Below are 6,482 nucleotides of genomic sequence, written 5' to 3'. Positions count from 1 at the left end.
ATTCATATTACTTGCAGGATACTGATGGCAAAGTGTTGGAATTTCCAGTCCATGCTCAATACCTCAAGCATTTCTTCTCTTGATAATCAAGAAGTATTTCTTGTATCATAGTAATATAGTTTTCCTTCTATTTTTTGTTATGTGTTTTCAATTTTCTTTTTTGGTCTGCTTTCCAGAGATAGCTGAGATCTTGCTATGTCCTTGAAAAGAACATAAATCCCCAGAAAGAGCCACTGTTAGCACATATTTTTACAAAATATTTATGTGATGTATATGGATGTGTTTTTGCATGTAGTTTCATCATAAGAGCATTTATTGTTGGATTGTATGTGCAGGTGATATGTTGCAGTGTCTTCATGAAAAGGCATCACTTGGGCATATTCAGGGGAAGTGTTGAGTGTGATGGCATTCTGGTAATCCTCATCTTCACAATTAGTTTCATTGCAAGAGCACTTTTTGGAAGATCAGCATAGAGCAAGGTTGTGAGTATGTTCAGAGATGACAATGGTGTGGGAGAAACCTTTTGGTATGATTATTAAAAGCTGCATCCATAGAGAATGGCTTCTTTTGCAAAAAATGCAAAATTTTGCTTATTGGCATAAGTCATCCCAATGAGATCGCCCAAGGAGGACAAAGTATGTTGATCAGAGTAACTCATGTCGATGGTGTTTCCTAAAAGGCGTGAGCGGCGCGAAGAAGTGCGACTTACAGGTAATCCATCGAGGAGAGTTAGGACAATGATATGATAAGAATTTGGAGTCATCGGAGTAACATACACTATCGGGAATGAAAAAAAAATGTTATCCCGATAACCGATGGGGTTATCGGTGGAACTCTTGCCGACAACCGATGGGGCGGTGTATTTATAGCAATGACATCGGGTCATCGGGAGGTCTAAATTTATGTTACCCCGATACCCGATAGACCAAGTGGAGAAGGCGGCTTTATCGGAGAGACTTTCTCCGATAGAGTGGTACCAAGAAAAAGGGGGAGCAAGACTCATCGGAATAACATCCATCATCGGGGAGCTATATTTTGATTCATCCCGATACTCAATGAGGAAGTCAAACACGAAGAGATCACATCGGGAAAACCTACGCTGATAGACCAAAGTAACCCGATAAGGAGAGTAAGGTGCATATTGAAATAAAAGACTCATCGGGATAACATACCTTATGGGGTAACATTTTCAAAGTTGTGCTAAGGCCTGATGGGCAGAATGCCACAGAGGGTGGATCTATAGAGGAACCTATAACCATCAAAAGCAAGGAAAATATGTTATGCCAACGCCCGATGAAGCAATCGGGGAAAGTTACGCCGATCAAAAGAAAGTTAGATGTCATGGGACCATCGAATAAAGTCTTAAGTGATTCATTCTGAAGCCCAATGGAGCGACTTGAGCGATAAACAAAAGGAGGTTTCATTGGAGAAACATACCCCGATCTAGCATAAAGCAAAGCTGACTAATAGAAAGGAAAGGTGGATCCATCAGGATAAGCAAAGCCTCGAGGAAGAAAGCGAAACGGCTGGGGCGAGATCCGATGGACTAATCAGAGTGACCTATACCGATCAGAAAGACAAAAAGGTAATTGAAGGAACACAAACTACGGGTGGTGCCAAGTAATTGAATTATCAGGTAGGGTTACATCGATTAGCCGTTGGAATATTTGATATGATGGCCATTATTTAATGCTCGTGATCGGGTGAATTGGATATGCACAAAGAAAATCTGACGAGTTTATGATTGTTACAGACTCTAGACATTGCATATCTAGCATAAAGAAAGAGTTTTCATTCCAGAATTATTCACAATATTTTCAGCCATCAACATTGAAGTTGCAGACAAGAAACACGGGTAATTTGAAAGTTCAAGCATTTAATCATGGAGGCTTCTGGTACAAAAGGGAAAAGGAAAGACATAGAGATTTCAAACAAACAGTCTGCTAAATCAAAAAAGACGAAGTCTGTAGAGGGTGTATAAAAGCGAAAACTGAACCAGGACATGATTGACCAAATGGAGTCATCTAGTGCTAAGTCAAAGAGGTCTAAAACCTATTTTCCGCCCAAGGATCAATTGGAGGACAAGTACAAATGGGTTGGATATATCTGGACAACCATAAGGGGCCATGAATTGTTTCTATATCACTACCTGAGGCAGAACAAGGAGATGCCATTGTCGAACCCTTACACGACAAATTTGGGCAAACTGGTAGTCCCAAATGTTTTTCTGAATCTTAGATTATTGAAATTTCTTACTAGGAAGTACAACAAAGAAAAAAGATACATTCAATTTCCCATTGGGGATCCATTCATCCGGATATTTGTTGGGTCTATTCAGGAGGTTTTTGATATGTCTTATGAGCCTTGCATGCCCCTATCCTTTACAAACCTGGAAGAAGAGTATACCCAAATGGACACCACTCACACAATGTGGAAGTTAGCAATTCATAAGAAGGAGAAGGGATGACTCACAGAGAAGGATGGTCCTCCTTTCAAAATTACTTTGTTCAGACAATACTTGCAATACACATACTGGGCATGTGGCCAGGTCTATGGGGAAGAAGTGCCCTGATGTCACAAAGATAGGCCTATTGATGTTGGCTATGGATATTCAAATGCATGAGCCTAGGTCATTTGATTATGTGACTTACTTGGCAGAGAAGCTGCATGAAGGGTTTTTGAGTTTGCAAATGGAACCTAACCCTACTTTTAAATTTTACTCATTGCTAATGCATATGGTTTTGTTTCATGGGCAGATGAAAGGTTTGTGGCCAGAAGAATTAAGGGTGACTCCCAGGAACAAACATGGACAGGACCAACCAGTTCAATTATGGGTATCCCTGTGGGACTCAAGGTTTGACAAATCACATTATGTGTTGTTTGAGGAATATTTTGTTAAGCCTTTGTATAGATTGTTTGGAGTAGAATGTGGTGGGTCTATCTCACCTGAGATTAAGAGATTCTTGAGACCCCATGCTTTTGGAGACACCAGGGTCAGCCATAATTGGGGTGACTAGTTTTTATGTCATAATTTCACCTTTTTCAGGGTTTATAGTTTTGAGGGTGTTCCATATATGTTGCCTACATTAGTTTTGACAGGATTGCCTATTTAGAGATTGTTACGCAACTTAGTCTATCAAATGCAAAGCATTTGGGTGGTGCACATAAGAAGGTATTTATGCCTGGCACTTTGCATTTTGGAGACTTCATCATTGTATCTACCAAGGCTTATGAGATGATAGAAAAGAAGTTGGTAGAGGAGTACAATTGGAATGGACACAAGGCTCGGAAAAATTATGATTCAGAGGGGTATATCCACCACTATAGGAAGAGCCAGAATCTGGGAGAGTATTTGCATATACCCATGGAGGCTGAGGATTTATTTAGAAATAAGGAAAGAGATGAGGTTGTTGCACTCTTAGAGGAATTAAACCAAAAATTAGAAGAGCAGAAGCAGAGGCTTCAGGAACTAAGAGAAGAAGGAGATTCTGAGAGTGGGTCTAATGAGAATGTAGCTGTATCAACCCTCCATGTTCCTGAATTAGAAGAAGTGATAGAAATCCAGGAGAAAATCTTGGTGAGAATAAATGCCAATGCAGATGTAAGACTTGAAGAGCATGCAAATTTTGTTGTAGGTAAGGTTTTTGTACAGTCTAAAGAGTTCAAGTCACTTTTGTATCATTACAAAGGGAAAAATTTGAGGGAGAACATCCCAAATGTTACCGCAGAAAATGAAGCAGAGATGCTTAAAAAATTAAAAGAAGACATTGATGTAGAAGTGGCCACAATGACACCACAGAGAGGGAGACAACTTCTTAGTGAGACAGGCATCATTTTGTTCCCAAGTGCCTCTTTTATCTTTGATAGCTTGTTGCATTCTGACAAAAAGGATGTAAAATTGGACATACAAGATGTTGATGATATCTTTATTGGATCAAGGTATGATCCAAATGAAGAGGAAATGTTGCTTTGGGCCCTATACCCTCCAAATAAAAGACCCAAGATCATAGATGTAGATAAGGCATTTGGGCACATGATGAAGCTAAAAGTTGGAGAGGTTAATCCAATTGTCATCGCAAATTTGGGGATTGACATTGCAAAACTGAATAAGGCTCAAATACAGTGGGTGGTAAAGGAGGGTCAAAAATATAAAAATTTATATGAAGACTTGTTGAGAAGTCGTGGGCATGAAGTACCACAGATAGCTGGTACTGGTGTTCAATGGAAGAAGAAACATGAAGACCAGATGAAGGAAAACATCAAGTTAAAGAGGCAAATCAGGACTGTCAGGGTAGATGTTGCTTGTGTTTTGTTGACAAACATGTTTGAACATTTATTGGAAGTCCTCAAAGAATTCTAGACAAACTGTCAGAAGACCCAGGATAATATGGCTTCTCGTGAAATAACTATGAATAGGTTGAAGGCATTGTTGAAAGAGAAAAGTGTCGATGAGAAAATGGTTGAGAAGATCCAAAGAAGGTTGAACAAGCATAAGGCATTTGGTGTAGACATTAAGCAGGAATTTACTGATTGCAAAGATGTTCTTAGGTATGGTGTACCAGATATTATGGATGATGCAGAGAAGCTAAAGGACAAAGGGATTTGGATTGCAGAATGCCATAATGTACTTAACACATCCCTTAATGTTGCCCGGGCAGATGTTTTGGATATGAAGGAGACAGGTGAGCAGATGGAGAGATTGGTTACCATGGAGATCGTTGTCAGGGATATTATATTCAACACCAACACTCACAAGGACAACAATTATTTGGAGCATATACAAAAGTGTGATACAATATTGGATGGCCATAACTATTTTTTATTATATTTTGTGTCTAGTAGTTAAGCAGTTAGGTGTTAGGTTCTAGTTAAGTTTAGTTTAACAAGATGAAAGGGTGTGTCCTTTCATTTGAATCCTTTGTCTCACATATATGTAGTGAGTCATTTTTGTATCATGAAAAGAGGATAGATAATTTATGCCGCTGGCTGGGCTGCAAGTGTTATGTTTTAGAAAGGTCTAATAGGAATGAGGAGTTTATTCTGTGCAAACTGAATGTATTGGAGTATTTGTAAGAGCAGTTTTTGTGTACATTCTTATTCCAGAAGTTAATATACAAGATTTCATGTTTGTATCTTCAGATTGTTATGTGTAATTGTGTGTTTGATGGAGTCATCTTTCCTCTTGATAAATCTTTTAGATTTGCTCTAATGTGCCATCACATGATGTTGTATTGAATGTAAAATTGGGTTTTTATTGTTCATGCAACATATAATGAAACTTTCATAGTGATGGTCTTATAATTGTCTCTTGAGTTAATAGTGATCCTTGTCCACAAAGTTATGCATTAACTGTTAGATAAAGACACTGGTCTGTTATTAATCTTTGTTGAATAAGTTTTTATGCATTAGGTCCTTATCACAGAAACAAATCTTCTAATTTCTATAAGTACTGCTCTTTTTCATAATTGCTCAAAGTCCTAACAGTAATCTTTTGCATAATACAACTATACTCACAGGGTAAAAGCACAAAACTATGTCACGTTTTAGGCTAACTTATCAACACAAGTGAATTTAAGTAATTCTAACTAAAAATTAATTTTAGTCAAACATATGGTCTATATAGATTCATTATAGCTAAGTTATATATGGGCCACAACTTTTCCAATTGGAAGTGTCTACTAAATGTATATTTTATACTACTTTTGGTGTAATTACCAAAAAAAATAAAACTCGATGTTTCAACAACTCCTACTCTTATAAATAATATGTTTTTTGAAATGTAAAAATATCCTTTTATAGATCTATAAGTGAATTTTCAAAAATATTAATTAGTTTTTATATTTTATATTTTATTTTTATTGAAAGTAGGTCATCAGCACTAAAATATAAGGTTGATCATCTTGTCAAGGAAAAATACTAAAATTTATTAAAAAAAATTGAAAAAAATATGATGCAGTAGAGAAAAGAATCTATGTCAAGATGATATAATTATTTTCTAAGTTGGATAAATAATTAAGAAAAAAGATGGTGGGAATCAGAAAGAGTTATATTTCAACACACACAACTTTTAAAATTTGTTGAAAACTATATATTTATAAAAAATAGTAAAAAATATTATCCATGCACTAAAGTTTCAAGTTATCAATATACAAAAATAAATTCAAGAAAAAAAGGTAAAATTTACTAAATAAAGTGTGGTGGCTTGTGTAACTTCAATTTTAGCATTTTTTCAGCAATTAAATTATAGTGTTTACTTTATAAAAAAATTACATTTAAATAATTTTTTGATTTTTTGTTAAAATTACAAACATAAAATAGACATAAGAATATAAATTTTATTAGTTTACATCATTTCAAAATTCAAAACATATATTGCACTTTCCATTGATTTAATTTAAAAAATTGAATCAACATTGACCATTTCCTTTATAAAAGTGTGACACAACTTTGTACTTTTACCCCACACTCATTTTATCAGTTTT

The sequence above is a fragment of the Cryptomeria japonica genome, chromosome 10 (genome assembly GCF_030272615.1).
Source record: "Cryptomeria japonica chromosome 10, Sugi_1.0, whole genome shotgun sequence".
Taxonomy (NCBI): domain Eukaryota; kingdom Viridiplantae; phylum Streptophyta; class Pinopsida; order Cupressales; family Cupressaceae; genus Cryptomeria; species Cryptomeria japonica.
Note: the sequence above shows the minus strand (reverse complement) of the source record.